The following is a 19360-nucleotide window of genomic DNA, read 5'->3' on the forward strand; positions in this document are numbered from 1 at the left end:
AACACCATCGTAGCATTTGTACACCTAGTCGTGGCCGTCGACTTTTACAGGTAGAAACAAGATCATCAGCTTACCTTCAGTAAGGAACATGGGTGCGCTCAGCGACTGTGATATGATTTATAAATCATAGAGGATAGCTATCAGTCGTTCTTTTTTGTACGATTTATTTGGCAAATCTAGATTTCGGCTAGTGCCTAGCCATTATCAGTGCACTATTTCATGGTCTCAATGCATGTCAGTACTCTGTTGTTCGGGCGAACGTCGCATTTCCTTGAATACTATAGTACACTATACTTTGAAAACTATACAGTGTGTCACATTTATCTTGACCACCCTAAGTAACTGTTTGTCCAGATACAAATTGCAAAATGTTTCAAGCAAATGTTCTTTAGCTGTAAGGGGGACATCGATCAACATGATTGCCTCGTTCTAGTTTTGTGTTTTACAAAGATATGAATAGCGGTATGACTTTTTTAAATGACACCCTATATTTTTTATTAATTGGCAGGTCGAATCATGTTTGCACAATATGATAACTGCCATGTTGCCTGACGTGATGCATGTCTCATGTTGTTCGACATGACACTATGTATCATGTCACTTTACTTGATACGATGCATTGTATTAAATGTCAAGGGTACTAATACTGACAAGCAAAAAAGCGTTAACATGTCAAGATGTTTTGATTTAACTGTCTCTGAAACTGCCAGATAAGTCGAAAAGCTAGTTCCCTTCTTTTACATCCCTAACTCTGCACAGGGAATATTTGTCTTTTTGTGCTACGATAGGGCCATTTTTCGTTCTGGTATACAATATGTACAAGAATCAAGAAGAAATAATAAGAATTCAAGATCAAGAACGAACTGCTCAGATTAAGAAGGTTGCTGACAGATGTGAATATTACTGAACTGTCAGTCTATTAAGTTATGGTTGCAAAATCCTGATACGAATTTTTACGGAAGAATGGAAAAACTGGTAGAAGCCGATTTCTGGGAATATCGGTTTGGATTCCGGAGAAATGTGGAATACGCGAGGCAGTACTGATCCAACGACTTATCTTGGATAAAAGATTAAGTAAAGGCAACGCATTTGTAGACTTGGGGAAAGCTTTTGACAATGTCGAATAGAATACTCTCTTTGAAATTCTGAATGTAGCAGGTGTAAGACACAGGGGGGGGGAAAGCTTATATACAACTTGTACAGAAACTAGAAGGCATTTATGAGAGTCGAGGGACATGAAGTAGTTGATAAAGTAGTGAAATAGTGTTGTAACCTATCTCCAATGTCATTCAGTCCATACATTAAGCAAACAATAAAGGAAACCAAAGAAAAATTTGGAGTAGGAATTAAATTCAGGGAGAACAAGTAAAATCTCGGAGGTTTGCTGAATACGCCGTAATTCTGTCAGAGATAGCAAAGGACTTGGAAGAGCGGTTGCACGCAATGGACAGGGTCTTGAAAGGAGGATATTAGCAAAAAGAAAACAAGGCTAATGGTATATATTCCAGTTAAGTGAGGTGATGCTGAAGGAATTAGATTAGAAACGAGACACCAAAACTTGTACATGACTTTTGTTACTTGGGCAGCAGAATAAGTGATGATGGCCGAAGCAGAGAGGATATAAAATGTAGACTCGGCGTGGAAAGAAATGCGTTTCTGAAGAAGAGTAATTTGTTAACATTGAATAGAATTAAGTGTTATGAAGTGTTTTCGGAAGGTATTTTACTGGAGCGTAGCCATGTATGGAAGTAAAACATGGACGATAAACAGTTCAGACAAGAAGAGAATAGAGGGTTTTTAAATGTGTTGTTACAGAAGAATACTGAAGATTATATGGGTATGTCGCGTAACTAATGAGGAGGTACTGAGCATAAATAGGGAGACAAGAAATTTGTGGCATTACTTGATTAAGAAAGGGGGTCGATTGATAGGACACATTGTGAGACATCAAGAAGTCACCCATTTAGTATTGAGGGTAAGTATGGGGGGGAGGGGGATAAAATCGTAGAAGGAGACCAAAAGATGAATACAGTAAGCAGATTCAGAAGGTTGTAAGTTGCAGTAGTGGTTCGGAGATGAAGAGGTTTGCACAGGACAGAGTGGCATCGAGAGCTGCATCAAACAAGTCTTCAGCTTTAAGGCCACGACAACAACAAAAACAGGGATGTAGTTCTTTGCCCGTATGTTTAATCTATACATCAAGGACGCAGTGACGGAAATAAAAGAAAAGTTCGAGAGCGGGATTAAAATCCAGGGTGAAACACCAGAGTAGCGGGCAGGAGTGGCTGCACGGCGTCCAGTCTACGTAGCGGGGCGGCGCGTGCCACACCTGTTTGTGCGTCCGGAGCGTTAAGTGGTGGACTTCTGCTCTAACCGAGCTAAGTGTTGTGCAAGGACGGCGTTGATGTAAGTCGTTCTTTCAACGCAGATCCGCCTCCGCCAGTAATGTGGCCCAAGTTTAGTTAAAATGACTCAGGCAGTCGACTGTGTAGTGGCGGATTACATCGATGCCTTATGGAAAATTCTTCACAGGAAAGCTCTCACATTAGGATGCAAAAACGTACCTTTCAACAGACTGATTGTCTTAAGTAAAAATAAATTTGTGAACCTGAATGATACCCAAAATTTTAGAAATACTAATCCTGCACCACAAGTTCAAACCAAATGCCCACACTAAGACTCAGATATGCGTTATACCTAGAATGTTATGAATATATTTCCCGAACGTGGAGCTGTTTCACAATGAAATAATGACAAGCCAGACGGTACACATCATGGTTCAGGCTTCTGATACTGTTGATACCAACACATTACGTAAGAAGATCAAAGAAATCAATACCGAGGTTCGAGAACTACAACCAGCTGTAGCCTACGTCTTATCCGAAACCAATCTGCATTCAAGAGAAGATTAAAGCTTTATCCTTTATCATCCGTGTAGTTTCATTCTCGGCTTATCCCTACTACTGTCCATTAGGAAACCAAAATCTGTCACACTGCAAATTATCCATCCTTTTCGTTTCTTCCTTCCATCTCAGCTGTTAATTTCAACCTTCTATTTCTCGCTTCTCCTATTATCAGTCAAATTCTTCTCCGCACTTGTTCCTTTTGTCCTACTCCCATATACATTGAAGAGCCAAAGAAACTGGTACACCTGCCTAATGTCGTGTAGGGCCCCCGTGAGCACGCAGAAGTGCTGCAACACGACGTGGCACGGACTCGACTAACATCTCAAGTAGTGCTGGAGGGAACTCACACCATGAATCCTGCAGGGCTGTCCATAAATCCGTAAGAATACGAGGGGGTGGAGATCTCTTCTGAACAGCACATTGCAAGGCATACCAGATATGCTCAAGAATGTTCATGTCTGGGGAGTTTGGTGACCAGTGGATATGTTTAAACTCAGAAGATTGTTCCTGGAGTCACTCTGTAGCAATTTTGGACGTGTGGGGTATCACATTGTTCTGCTGGAATTTCCCAAGTCCGCCGGAATGCACAATGGCCATGAATGGATCACGTGACCAGACAGAATCCTTACGTATGTGTCACCTGTCAGAGGCGTATCTAGACGTATCAGGGGTCCCATATCACTCCAACTGCACACGCCGCACACCATCGCAGAACCTCCTGAACAGTCCGCTGCTGACATGCAGGATTCATGGCTTCATGAGGTTGTCTCTACAACGGTACACTTACATCCGGTCGATATAATTTGAAGTGAGACTCGTCCGACCAGGTAACATGTTTCCAGTCATCAACAGTCCACTGCCAGTGTTGACGGACCCAGGCGAGGCGTAAACTTCGTGTCGTGCAGTCATCAAGGGTACGAGAGTGGGCCTTCGGCTCCGAAAGCCCACATGGGTTATGTTTCACTGAATGATTCGCAAGCTGACACTTGTTGATGGTCCAACATTGAAATCAGCAGCAATTTGCGGAAGGGTTGCGCTTCTGTCGTGTTGAACGATTCTCTTCAGTCGTAGCTGGTCCCGTTTTTGCAGCATCTTTTTTCAGCCGCAGCGATGTCGGAGATTTGATGTTTTACCGGATTTCTGATATTCACGGTATATTCGTGAAATGGTCGACGAGAAAATCCCCACTCCGTCGCTATCTCGGAGATTTTGTGTCCCATCGCTCGTGCGACGAGTAAAACAATACCTTCAAACTCACTCAACTGTTGAAAACCTGCCATTGCAGCAGCAGCAACCCATCTAACAACTGCGCCAGACACTTGTTGTCTAATATAGGCGTTGCAGACCACAGCGCCGTATTCTCCCTGTTTGCATATCTCTGTATTTGAATACGAATGCCTATACCAATTTCTTTGGCGCTTCAGTGTATTCCTGTTAGTGTCAGCTATCAAGATTCGCTCTCGACAAGAATGTAACGAGGAAATTGCTTAACAGATTGATAATAAGACTGATGTTTCTTAAATCCCGTATATATTTTGCCCATGTATTACATACATCGTAATGCTGACTCACTAATGACTTCTTGTTACATGTAAGAGAGAATTAATGTTTCCAGGTGAAGTAAAGGCGTAAATAAATAAAAGTACTGTCGAAACTGCATACTGAAGTCTCGCTTGTGATAATCTGTCCATGTTAGGACCTATCGTGTGCGGCTAGCGTCACATGTGTGTGAAGCCGATTTCCCGGCTCGTAGTGACGTCCGACCTCGCGAATGTACGTGGACTGCGATATGAGGCTTAACCAAGAGATAAAATGGAAATGCCAACTGCCAACAGAATTCAGCTAGGTACGATACAACGCCCGATTTTCCAGGAACTGATGACTTCAGAAATTTGTGAACTGTATTTATGGGGAGGTTTTCGGCCTACTTGAGAATAATGCTTACGCCATTGGAATAGATGTCAGAAAGGTACAACACATATTTTGCGCGACATTGGACCTCACTCAGCTGCTGTGATTTCCGATGGAAAGATGCCATACGGGAAATCTACCGTAAATATGATTGCCCATGCACATATAAGAAAGACGAAAGTGATGAATGTTATTCACTTGATACGCATAAAAATTGGGAAAGTCACAGTTAGAGCACGTGAAATAATAACTTCGAGAATCTGGTTAGCAAGTTTTCAGGAGATGGCGGCAGAAGCAGAAACATTGGATGAAGGTTGATTCACCGGGACACAGGTTACTTCAAAGCAAATGGTGTAACTGGTATCCAACGCTGACATGAAACTGAGGAAGATGTTTCAGAAAATGTAAAACTGGAGCAGAAAATTATGTAAGGAAAAGTGTTAAACATTAAATGCACAGCGAGTGTTGGAAAAATTGAGAAATCTTATTTAGTTATAAATGATATTTTGTTAACACGACTGGGTTCGGAGACTATGTCTCCATCGTCGGGTGCTGCAAGTCATATTTTCTGCATACCGCAACACAGGCTTGCCTCTGGCAGCTCTGGCGCATCTTAATGTCACAAGTGCCTGAATTATCTGTATTTGCGATTAAACAGTCCGCTCGCCCCACACACATTACTTGATAAACCATGTAGAGTGTAGCCACCGATGATGGAACAATAGTTTCCGAAACGTTGCGCTAGCATATTATCACTTACAACCGAAGCGGATTTCTGAATCTTATCAATTTGTTCTTCAATTCAATTGTGGTTGTTCGCCAAACCAGACTTTATGTACAGAAATTGTACATAATGTATACCAGAGAGAATAGACGCAAGAATAAGTCGATAAAAAGCCTTTACCGGAAGATGAAATGGAGCAGTGACTCATAAGCGGAAGTATCCGAGGAGTGTAAAATGGCACTGGTAGGAATAGTAAGATTTAGAAGGAACGGAAATAGATGGTATGTTCTCGAAAGGATGAAAGTTTAGATTAATTTTTCGTCGAAATGGAGGATAGGGGAAGAGTGTAAGTCGACGCGGTCGTTAGGTTAGCAGGTTTTAGTTGTTAGTCAGTTGTTATTAGCAGATGAAACAGCCGAATCCAGTAATGTCCAACTAGCTCGCAGTGTAGGAAAAAAAAAAAAAAAAAAAAAAAAAAAAAAAAAAAAAAAAAAAAACACACAAGACTCTCAACAAGAAACGCGAAGAGTAGAGTTGCGCTCTTCCATAACTACGGTTCGGTGTTTGTGGTACGGTACATAAATGCCAAAGTAAACGTAAAACTTTGAATATAGCTGCTAAGGTTCAGTGACCCTGTCAGAATTATATTAGAACAAATAAGCCCTCGGTCATAAATATTAAGTCAAAATTGACCAGGTTTCGACGCTACTATGAGCGTCGTCTTCAGAATTAAACTAACTGTTCTAAAACATATTGGGTATATGTTGTTGCAATCCTTGTTCACTCAAGTACGAGCAGCCCTTAGCGGCTCGCCATCTTATTTACAACTATTCATGACGTCACCTTTCCGGCTTAGATTTTTTAAAATGTGACTCGTAAGTACTGCATCTCTTCCCAGTCAGTACAAACTTTAATTTTATTAATGTATTATATACCTACTATGTTTTAGAACAGTTAGTTTAATTCTGAAGACGACGCTACTATGACCTGGTCAATTTTGATTTAATGTTTGTTACCGAGGGCCTATTTGTTCTAATATAACAAAGTAAACGGTCGGCTTTCCGGCATTATTGGTAGCCTAGCTAGGGAAAGAAACATAACTGAATGTGTGAGAGAAGAACTTCTCTTTCTTTTTCGTTTGTTTTGCACATAGTTAGAACTGCACATTGTTCAGTGTTAGTCCACTGTGGATTTTATATCCTTACAAAATATAAGTTACGTTTTATAGGTAATAAAAACTGGTTGATCACATAACTTCTGCGCTTTTACGAAACCAAAGCAATTACTTTTGATGCAAGTGCAGTGTACATGCGCAACAAGAAAAAATTGTGTATGAAGCACTGATCGCATACGCAAACAACGCGATAGGGATGATGTAACGTCCAGTAAGTATGCAACAATCTTAAGCTATAGGTAACGCGGTTACGATCTTAACTAACCAATGCTAATAGGAAAGCGGCCGTAGCCTACGTTTACTTATGATAGTCTACAGTAGCCTAACGGTAGTTTTTCAACTTAAGCGCACAGCACTTAAAGAGTGGGCCAGCGGCGCGGGCAACAGAGGCCCGGAGACAGAGCCCTGCGGCGCCGCAGCCACGCTCTACTTGGGCCCGCGTTTATCGTGTTAGAAGCAAGGTCGGCGGCGGCGCGCGGCCCACGTCACTCGCGCGCTGACGCACGCCCTCTTCCTCCCAATCCAGTCGGCGCTGACACACACATGCAAATAACAAGTCAGCAGCCTATTCTCATAATAAAGAGCCTGTGGGGCCTCTACGTGACGGTCTGAAATCCAAACGTCACTATTTCCCTAACTGCCTTGCATTTTCCGTGACCTCTCGCGATCTGAGCTTGTCTAGCCAATGAGGATGCATAAGGCAATGGAAACAACTGCATTAAAGGTAAATAATGTTCACAGGCCTTATGGCCTGAAACTGGAAAAGTGTCATGATGATCTACACATTGGCAAAATGTTCCGTTTTACACCCAATTCGGATCTCTGGGAAGGGACTGCCAATGGCGAAATCATCACAACCAACGAAAGGGTAATTTTCCAAAAGACGGAGCGTGGGATATCAGAAGTCTGAATGTGGCAGGAAAGCTAGAAAATATGAAAAGCGAAAGTTCGAGGTTCACCTGAGATACAGTAGGTGTCAGTGGAAAGAAGATGAGCACTTCTGGTCAGAGGAAAATAGAGTAATAACAATAGCAGCAGAAAATTGTGTAACGGCCATAGGATTCGTCATGAATAGGAAGACAGGGCAACGAATGCTACTGTGGACACTTAAGTAATAAGGCATTCTCATCAACGTCGTCAGCAAACCAACTGCAACAGGATAAGTTCGGGTGTATATATGCCAACATCACAAGCAGAAGATGAGACAAAGAAATTGTGTGTGGATCTTGAAATTGTAATTCAGTATAGAAAGAGGGGCAACGAATTCAATTGTCAGGCGTGAGTGGAACAATGTTATAGTAGAAGAAACAGTAAGAGGAGTTTGTGGCGAAGCATGAGCTCAGTACTACAAACGAGAACGGAGAAAGAGTGAATGAGTTCTGCTATAAGTTTCACGTAGTAATAGCAGGTACATTGATAAAAAATCACAATAGGCAAAGGCACAATTTGTAAAGGGTTGGAGACACGGGAAGATTTGAGCTATATTATATCATAATCATGGATTACAAATAGCACCCAGCAGGAGAGATAGACTCAGATCACAATGTAGTGACGCTGAAGACTAGACTCAAAGTTAAGGGGCTCGTCTGGTAGAACCATTGAGGTAACAAGTGGGATATTAAAATAAAGTGGAATGATCGAGAGCATTTGAAATTCTCTAGGGCTGCGGATACTGTGACATTGGCGCAAGTGACAACCAAACGACTACACAAGTGGGTTTGTAAAATCTCCAAGTCTGGAGGCATCAGGAAAAATATATACAATACCGAAGGCAGGAAGGATAGAAAAGTGTGAGAACTATCGCACAACCAGCTTAAAAGTTCATGCAGCCAAGTTACTGAAAAGAAAGCCGTACGAAAAATGGAAATAAAAATTTAAGATGTGTCAGTTTCACTGTAGGGAAGGAGAGGCACCGGAGAGCCAGTGTGTGTGTGTGTGTGTGTGTGTGTGTGCTTTCCTGAGGGACTTACACGTGACTTAAACTGACTTATGCTAAGAACTAAATACACACCCATGCCCGAGGGAGGACTCGAACCTCTGGTGGAAGGGGCCGCGCAATCCGTGACATGATGCCCCCAACCGCGCGGCCACTCGGCGCGGCTTTGGTTGCGAATTAAAGAAGTTACCCGTAGGCGGGTGTCTTTTTAGGAGAGCCAGTGATGACGTTGCTCTTGATAATGGAAGTAAGACTTCGCAAACCCAAGATATGTTCAGAGCATTTATTAGCCTAAGGAAAGCTTTCTGCAATGTAAATGGATGCATGTTGTTGGAAACTCCCGGGAAATAGGTGTAAGCTGTAGAGAACTACGGTAATGTATAGTAAATACAAGACCAAAGAGAGAAAAATGCATGGAAGAGTAAGAACGAATTAGTCGAATTAGAAAGGGTGTAAGATAGAGTTGCAGTTTTTCGCCCCTAATGTTCATCTGTACATCGGAAAAGCAATGACGGAAATAACAGAAACGTTCAGCTGTGGGATTAAAAGCCAGGGTAAAATGATATCAACGATAGGACTCGCTGATGACACTGCTGTAGTCAGTGAGAAAGAACTGTAGGAATGGAATGAATAGTATGATAAGCACACACTATGGGTTAAGAGTAGTCAGAAGAGAGAATCGCAAAAATGACACTAGCGATAAACTTAATACCAGAATTAGGGACCGCTAAATATACGAAATTAAGGAATACTTGTACGTTGGAAGCAAAGTACCACATGAGATCCGAAGCAAAGGGGACATTAAAAGCGCAGACTAGGAACAGCAGAGAGGAAATTCGTGAAAAAAACTAGGTCTCCTAGTATGAAACACTGGCCTTAATTCAGAAAATGAATTTCTGAGATTGTACGTTTGGCACACAGCATTGTATGGAAGCGAATCATGGAATTTGGGAAAATTGGAAAAGAAAGGAATCGAAGTGTTGGAGGTGTGGTGATGTCTACTGAACAACGTTGAAACTTAGGTGAACTGATAAGAACTGAGGTAGTCCTCCACTTCATCGGCGAGCAATGTATAAGGATCGATAAAAATACACGTGTAAGATAGCAAAGACTAACGTGCAAGGTACTTTAGCGAACTGTAGATGGTAGAAAAGTGGGGGAAGAAAGAGATTAGAACACATCCAACAAATGACTGAGTGCTGCTCTGAGGCGGGAGGTCGCCATAGGGCAGGAACGCGTGGCGGGGATCGTCAAACCAGTCAGAAAACTGATAACCGAAAACAAGAAGAGTGCCAAATGTTTACTAACGTTGTTGCATACGACTAGGACGAATCCTGTTGGCGAAAGGAAAATTTGCCTCCAGTAGCGCACAGTGAGTGAGAAGGCAAACACTGGCACGCAGCTGATGTTCGCATCACTTTCCTTAAGCCATGAATGCATGAGTGGCGGACTAACAAAAAGCATGAGAGGGGTCTGCTGGACCCCTGCTTTAATACAAGTAGTAAAAGTTGGCATTAAAAGAAATATTATCAAATTTTGAGGGATTGTTTACGCAGAAAGAATCAGGCAGTACGTATTATGATATTGTGACCTTTATTGTAGTATAATCTGAACCACAATATTATATATTATGTTAAAAGTTTCCTGAGTTCAATAACTAACTCTTAATTTTACTGATCCACAGAATAAGATTTTCTCATTAAAAATAACGCTCGTCACAAGAAATGTTTCTACGGTCGCAGGTTCGAATCCTGCCTCGGGCATGGATGTGTGTGATGTCCTTAGGTTAGTTAGGTTTAAGTAGTTCTAAGTTCTAGGGGACTGATGACCACAGATGTTAAGTCCCATAGAGCTCAGAGCCATTTGAACTATTTGAACAAGAAATGTTCACCTGAAAGTACTTTGACATTGAGAAATACACTTACTTTCAATTGAGTACTCAGTTTTAGCTTTTACAGTACTTCTGAATTTTCACCAGAGTATAAGTGAGCCAAACTGATAACTATTGTCAGTAATCTTTAATGCATCACATTAAGTGTTGGAAAGATGGCTGGTTCGACAGTTGGTCTAAAAGAGTCGTATCATACTTAAGGTGTGCATGGATTACACACGATATCAACTAAAACAAACAAACTTTAATACAGTGTAGGGAGGAAATAAAATGTTGCAGGGTCTAAGAGACACCAGTTATGCATCCATGGGTTAATTAAGTTCAGGCTATCTCCTGGATGTCTCAGAAAGTGTCAGTGGTTGACGCTTTTGATGGGCATCCGCTTTCCCGATAGAGCTCGGCGGCTCACTTGAGGGGTGTCATCGGAACCGCGTTTCGACGTGTCCCTACCTTGCGCGTCCACAATAACACAAACGCAATACGAAAGCACACTGCAGCTGATAATAATCCTTCAGGTGGTGCAGTTACTCGTTTGACATGTTATCCACAAATCGGAAGAAGGCAATGCAAACTTCTTCTCTGATGCTGCCGAGATAAAAGTGTGATATGTCGCACAGGTATCACACGAAATGAATAGAATCATTCAGCAGTTTAGTAAACATTCTGTTGTTGTTGCACATGGCTACAACAGGCAGAAAAATGTACAAAATTAAGTATTCCTTTGAAAAGGAAACGGCCGATATTTTTTCTCACACTTGTTTGAACAGAGCTTGTGCTTTATCTCTGAGGATTTTACTGTCGACAGTACGCTGAACCTATATGTTCCCTCTTCTTGTTCACACCAAAATAATTATTTATCCTTAAAATTTTGTCTGCAATATATTCTGTAGTCTGCATGTCATCATTCGCAGGGAAGTAAAGTCTCATTCTTTCTCTTGCAATTTAATATCACAGATAGGAAAATAATGTTGAAAACATGTATGCAACTGAGAAATAAAAGTTATGAATACCATATGGAGCAATGAAGTTACGCTACCATTACACAGGGAGAGAGATTTAACCATGTCAAAGGCACGCGGCGTAGGTGATCAGCTGGATAGGTGAAGTGCTTGAGAGACAGCAATTACTCATGGACATCTTTTTGTGGATCCGCTACAGTAGGTACGGTGCACGCTGAATGCAGCCAATTTGTTACCCGTGGTAGGAGTTGTACACATTGTGATTCTGCTGCGAAGTGCATAGTCAAGAGCCGAGTACGCTACTGCAAAAAGAGAGTGAGGCAGTACGGTGTTAGGTTATGAGACTGTACGGCAATCGTCTGATTTTGTGTTAAGAAGACGAGCTAGAGGCATTCTTTGGGAGACACAGAGTAGCTACACAGTGACTTGTGGCACTAAATTACATCACTTACGACGTCACTGATGATGTCACCAATGACGTCATCGATGAGTAATCTGATTTCCTCACCTCTCCTCCCTCCACGCCTCCGTTATAGGCTAATTCCCCTATGAATAAAATGGTGGGAAATCCAAATCTTGGTACAAAAATAAAAAATTGGCAGAAAATTCAAAAGTACATAGGTCTTCCAGCACTCGTATGTGATTTTGGAAGAAGGGCTATTGTCCTAAGTAAAAACTGGCGGGAAATTATAAAACTAAAGATGCCGCATACTCATGCTGATGTGAAATTCAGATCTTCAAAATGGCGACCTTTGCATACTGGCACAGGCTTTATAACAAATGGTTCAAATGGCTCTGAGCACTATGGGACTTAACATCTATGGTCATCAGTCCCCTAGAACTTAGAACTACTTAAACCTAACTAACCTAAGGACATCACACAACACCCAGTCATCACGAGGCAGAGAAAATCCCTGACCCCGCCGGGAATCGAACCCGGGAACCCGGGCGTGGGAAACGAGAACGCTACCGCACGACCACGAGCTGCGGACAGGCTTTATAACCTCAGAAACCCAAATGGTTCACCTAGAATACTGACACAGACTCTATGGTCAGAATCCACGATGGCTGATCTGGATTACTGGTACAGTCTCTATGATGTCAGGTATTCTAGGTCCCCCCCCCCCCCCCCCGAGACAAAAGATAATTATTTCCTCTACAGTTGGTTCCCTGTACCTCTCGAACAATGGAATGCCACTCCCCCTCTCCCCTTTACAAGTTTTAAGACAAAAGGTGTTTGTTTCTCCTACAGGTCTAGGCGTGTCTGTTAGACAAACTATACCAGTCTGAGCCTGAAGACGTTTTCATCCTACAGACAGTAACGAGTCTTCTAACCTACTTTCAGCGACATGAAAAACCACTTAATAAAAGCTATCATCCACTCAGATCACTTATTCTAAGCACAGAACTCAAGAGGGCGACCAGGTTTTTCCCCGATGTTTCCTACCACCTGTCACATGTTAAAGTCCAGCTGTCCAACATTTCAACAATAAAAAAATGGTTCAAATGGCTCTGAGTACTATAGGACTTAACATATGAGGACATCAGTCCCCTAGAACTTAGAACTACTTAAACCTAACTAACCTAAGGACATCACACACATCCATGCCCGGGGCAGGATTCGAACCTGCGACCGTAGTGGTCGCGCGGTTCCAGACTGAAGCGCCTAGAACCGCTCGGTCACATAGGCCGGCTTTAAACAATCCCTCCAGACTCTCTGACGTCGTAGTTTAAATAGTTAAGTTTGGAGGTCATTTTCCTTAAGTTTCATTTTACTCATCATACTACTGCTGCCTCAAAGTCCGGCACACCATCAGCTGAGAGTCGCAGTCCCGTCAGCCCGCTGCGTTCGTGCTGCAGGGCCAGATGGGGCTGTGAGCACTGAGTCCCACTCGCCGTCAAGTCATGCCGCCATCCACCATAACAGCTCCGTTCACAGCGATGCCCCACTCAGATGTTGATTTACTGTCTTGCGCGAAGTGGAGGATACAAGTCCTAATCCCCATGATTAGTATGCTGTCTGTGATAGGACTGCAGCCACAGTCCAGATGACCTGAGTTGAAATGACAGGAAACATGAAAAATGCAAGAACACTCTTGTACTTCAACTCTTATTTAAAAATGACAGGTAAATTCAAGTATGTTAAAAATAATCTGCAATATACACTACTGGCTATTGAAACTGCTACACCAAGAAGAAATGCAGATGGTAAACGGATATTCATTGTACAAATATATTATACTAGAACTGACACGTGATTACATTTTCACGCAATTTGGGTGCATAGATCGTGAGAAATTAGCACCCAGAACAACCACCTCTGGCCGTAATAACGGCCTGGATACGCCTGGGCTTTGAGTCAAACAGAGCTTGGATGTCGTGTACAGATACAGCTGCCCATGCACCTTCAACACGATACCACAGTTCATCAAGAGTAGTGACTGGTGTATTGGGACGAGCCAGTTGCTCGGCCACCATTGACCAGACGTTTTCATTTGGTGAGGGATCTGGAGAATGTGCTGGCCAGGGCAGCAGTCGAACATTTTCTGTATCCAGAAAGGCACGTACAGGACCTGCAAATTGCGGTCGTGCATTATCCTGCTGACATGTAGGGTTTCGCAGGGATCAAATGAAGGGTAGAGCCACGGGTCGTAACACATCTGAAATGTGACGTCCACTGTTCAAAGTTCCGTCAATGCGAACAAGAGGTGACCGAGACGTGAAACCCATGGCACCCCATACCATCGCGCCGGGTGACGAATACACACTTCTAATGTGCGTTCACTGCGATGTCGCCAAACAAGGATGCGACCATCATGATGCTGTGAACAGAACCTGGATTCATCCGAAAAAATGATGTTTTGCCATTCGTGCACCCAGGTTCGTCGTTGAGTACACCATCGCAGGCGCTCCTTTCTGTGACGCAGCGACAAGGGTAACCGCAGCCATGGTCTCCGAGCTAATGGTCCATGCTGCTGCAAACGTCGTCGAACTGTTCGTGCAGATGGTGGTTGTCTTGCAAACGTCCCCATCTGTTGACTCAGGGATCGAGACGTGGCTGCACGATCCGTTACAACCATGCGGGTAATATGCCTGTCATCTCGACTGCTAGTGATACGAGGCCGTTGGGATCCAGCACGGCGCTCCGTATTACCCTCCTGAACCCACCGATTCTATATCCTGCTAACAGTCACTGGATCTCGACCAACGCGAGCAGCAATGTCGCGATACGATAAACCGCAATCGCGATAGGCTACAATCCGACCTTTATCAAAGTCGGAAACGTGATGGTACGCATTTCTCCTCCATACACGAGGCATGACAACAAAGTTTCACCAGGCAACTCCGGTCAACTGCTGTTTGTGTATGAGAAATCGGTTGGAAACTTTCTTCATGTCAGCACGTTGTAGGTGTCACCACCGGCGCCAATCTTGTGTGAATGCTATGAAAAGCTAATTATTTGCATATCCCAGCATCTTCTTCCTGGCGGTTAAATTTCGCGTCTGTAGCAGGTCATCTTCGTGGTGTAGCAATTTTAATGGCCAGTAGTGTACAAATACATCTTACAGGGAAATTGAAGATCAAGACATGCACATTCGTTCTCCTGGGTGGAAACTTGTGTGGTAACAATGATGCAAAAATATAAGTAAATGAAACAAAAATAGATAATAAAAAATGACAAAATTGTGCTATCCTTGTAAAATTCACTACAAAATGTTAATGCGTGTAATGGATGGAGGCTATCTTACTAGCAGCAACATAGCCAGCCACCAAAGACCTATCAGTAGATGGTGACTATTTCACTGGTAGGTCCGTAGCCAGTCACCACAGATTTATCAATGGATGGCGGCTGCTTCACAGGTAGGAACTTAGCCAGCCACCAAAGACCTGTCAAACAAGCGAATTATACGTACCAGGCATGTAGCAACAACATTTATGGATGAAACACACTTATACGTATTTACGAGTCGAATCATAGCCATATTAAGTGGCAGATATATATGATAGGAAAGTTTGATATTTTCTACGAGAGCAGTGGTCAATACCCTGCTTCTACAACACATTTCAAGACGAATAAAGTTTACTGCCATCGTCAGCAGAACCTCTCACCGTGTGTTGGATGTAATATGTAGTCAAGAGTTTACAGCAACGATCATTTAATGGGAATGACGCGAGAAAGTGCCAGCTGCCCGCATAGTGTGTGTGTATGACTCACCGCAAGGTCGCACAACGGCCTATCAGCCAGGAGGAGCGCCACCGCCAGCCACACCGGGCAACCCCGAGCCGCAAGTCGCTGCTGCTCTGCCGTTAGCAGGTTTCGATTTGTGAAATATTTTCCTGACTGTAGTTAATCGGCAGCGGGTGATAAATCAATCCATCGTAGTTTCACGTCAATTTTATGCACAAATCAAAGAATATTGTAACGAAATAAATGAAAGTTGTGTCTATAAGAATCATAAAGGTCCTCTAAGGGGTATTCTTACGTTTCTTACAACGAATATTGAACCGACAACGATGACTCTTGCGCTGTAATTAGCGAATATACTACAAAATCAGTTTTCCGCCTAAATCACAGTTTTCACGTCAGGCCCTCCCACTCCCCCCTCCCTACCTCCCTAACATCAGACATACACATCGAAGAATCAAGTGTAATTAATCTCTCAACAAACGACATATTACAGCAACCACATAACAGAGTTTCCTCCCAACGGGATTCCGCCTCATCGTATGTTCCACAGTGAATACATAACATCCCCATAGGATTTCTAATAGGAGTTAGATGACATACACGCAGAAAATCATTGAATATACGTTGAAACTGACTGATTTTTTGCTGAAATCGATGAATGTTGTATCTAAAAAAGTGGACTTCACGTTGTACAAATACACCTTTGTCAGAGCTGTCAATAACTGCTATGATCCTGGCAGGATGTGTCTCATTTCGTCCGACAACTCTTGTCATCCACTCCAGAATTAATAATACTAGTGTCTTTCTTTACATATCACTTTCTGAGAAATATTCCAACAAATCTAAGCTCTCCATCCACTACTTCCATACTTTACAGAGTCAAACAGCTTTCTTCATAAACAAACAAATTTACTTTGATATAGGTTTTCCAGCGGTTTGCATCTACCCTAAAGCAACTATGATCCATATAACCGTTTTTCAGCTTTACTGGAGTAGGATAAAAGTCTTGTACTTACAAGTGTTCCAAACAGTTCTAGACAGGCAGAGTTGCCTTTTTGATTTGGACTGCAAAAGTCCTGCACCTCAGTACATGGTGAGTCAGGAGATGTGTTAGTGATTCTGAACAAAAAGCGTCGTATGAACATATGTCCATATTTCCTGTTCTTAATAGTTTCCGATGGAAACTAATAAAAACAGTGGGGAACGGGGCAAACGCAGGTGATAGTAAATGAAACATTGGGACCTAATGTTTTGGTTTCCTCACGAAAGATGTTCAAAATCTTCACAGTCAACTACAGTGCATTTTGTAGCTCCTGTAGACAGTTTCTGTATTTCTGATCTGAGCTCATTCGTACTGTCCTTTACTTGAGGACACGCATGTAAAATATGAGCGAGAAGTTCCTACTTGTAGACTTAAGCAACTCCACAAACAGTATTCTAATGGAGTAAGATCGAGTGACCTTGGCGGCCCACAAATGACTCCACGCTTACCGATCCAACGCATAGGGTATGTTTCAGTGGGGTACTGTGTCACTAGTTGTATGGAATTTGCAGGTACATACAGCTTTGTGTTTGCCAAAGCAATATCCTCAAGACAGTTATCTAAAGCAACTGGACCGATGAGCTGGTCATCAATGATAAATGGTCAGTAAAGACAACATTATACAGCCTGATGTTACTATGGTTGTATTCGCATGTGATTACTAGTGAAGAAGAACATGTGACTAATGGCTGTGATTATCAAATAGCTGTAATTCAGATGTGGGTAAGAGAAGGACACCTTTCATTTGAAGTTTTCTGTTCAGTATTTCCAGTACTATCACCCCTCAAAGCATGTACCATTCCTTCTGATTCATCCTATATACATAAACGACTGACATATACACCAAATGTTTCCAAGGCATTTATAACTCATTTCTGATTAATTATGCCGGTGCTTGTATAGGGAAACGTGCTGTAATAATTCATACAGATGTGCGTGTCGATGTGGCTTAGTTGGTAGAGTGGTACTGGTTGTAGTAGCAGTAGATTCAATAGATTCCAACAGTAGCTCCAACAGCGAAATCAGTAAGATGTATTAATTCTGTAATACACTACTGGTCATTAAAATTGCTACGCCACGAAGATGACGTGCTACAGACGCGAAATTTAACCGACAGGAAGAAGATGCTGTGATATGCAAATGATTAGCTTTCCAGAGCATTCACACAAGGTTGGCGCCGGTGGCGACACCTAAAACGTGCTGACATGAGGAAAGTTTCCAACTAATTTCTCATACACAAACAGCAGTTGACCGGTGTTGCCTGGTGAAACGTTGTTGTGATGCCTCGTGTAAGGAGGAGAAATGCGTACCATCACGTTTCCGACTTTGATAAAAGTCAGATTGTAGCCTATCGCGATTGCGGTTTGTCGTATCGCGACATTGCTGCTCGCGTTGGTCGAGATCTAATGACTGTTAGCAGAATATGGAATCGGTGGGTTCAGAAGGGTAATACGGAACGCCGTGCTGGATCCCAACGGCCTCGTATCACTAGCAGTCGAGATGACAGGCATCTTGTCTGCATAGCTGTAACGGATCGTGCAGCCACGTCTCGATCCCTGAGTCAACAGACGGGGACGTTTGCAAGACAACAACCACCTGCACGAACAGTTCTACGACGTTTGCAGCAGCAAGGACTATCAGCTCGGAGACCATGGCTGCGGTTACATTTGACGCTGCATCACAGACAGGAGCGAATGCGATGGTGTACTCAACGACGAACCTGGATGCACGAATGGCAAAACCTCATGTTTTCGAATGGATCCAGGTTCTGTTTACAGCATCATGATGGTCGCATCCGTGTTTGGCGACATCGCGGTGAACGCACATTGGAAGCGTGTATTGATCATCGCTATACTGGCGTATCACCCGGCGTGATGGTATGGGGTGCCACTGGTTACACGTCTAGGTCACCTCTTGTTCGCATTGACGGAGCTTTGAACTGTGAACGTTACATTTCAGATGTGTTACGACCCGTGGCTCTACCCTTCATTCGATCCATGCGAAACCCTATATTTCAGCAGGATAAGCACGCCCTTGTAACAATAACCAAAACGGCCTTGCTGTGCTGGTACTGCGAACGGGTGAAAGCAAGGGAAAACTACGGCCGTAATTTTTCCCGAGGGCATGCAGCTTTACTGTATGATTAAATGATGATGGCGTCCTCTTGGGTAAAATATTCCGGGGGTAAAATAGTCCCCCATTCGGATCTCCGGGCGGGGACTACTCAAGAGGATGTCGTTATCAGGAGAAAGAAAACTGGCGTTCTACGGATCGGAGCGTGGAATGTGAGATCCACTAATCGGGAAGGTAGGTTAGAAAATTTAAAAAGGGAAATGGATAGGTTAAAGTTAGATATAGTGGGAATTAGTGAAGTTCGGTGGCAGGAGGAACAATACTTTTGGCCAGGTGACTACAGGGTTATAAACACAAAATAAAATAGGGGTAATGCAGGAGTAGGTTTAATAATGAATAGGAAAATAGGAATGCGGGTAAGCTACTACAAACATCATAGTGAACGCATAACTGTGGCCAAGATAGACACGAAGCCCACACCTACTACAGTAATACAAGTTTATAAGCCAACTAGCTCTGCCGATGACGAAGAAATTGAAGAAATGTATGATGAAA

Source organism: Schistocerca piceifrons, chromosome 1 (genome assembly GCF_021461385.2).
Source record: "Schistocerca piceifrons isolate TAMUIC-IGC-003096 chromosome 1, iqSchPice1.1, whole genome shotgun sequence".
Taxonomy (NCBI): domain Eukaryota; kingdom Metazoa; phylum Arthropoda; class Insecta; order Orthoptera; family Acrididae; genus Schistocerca; species Schistocerca piceifrons.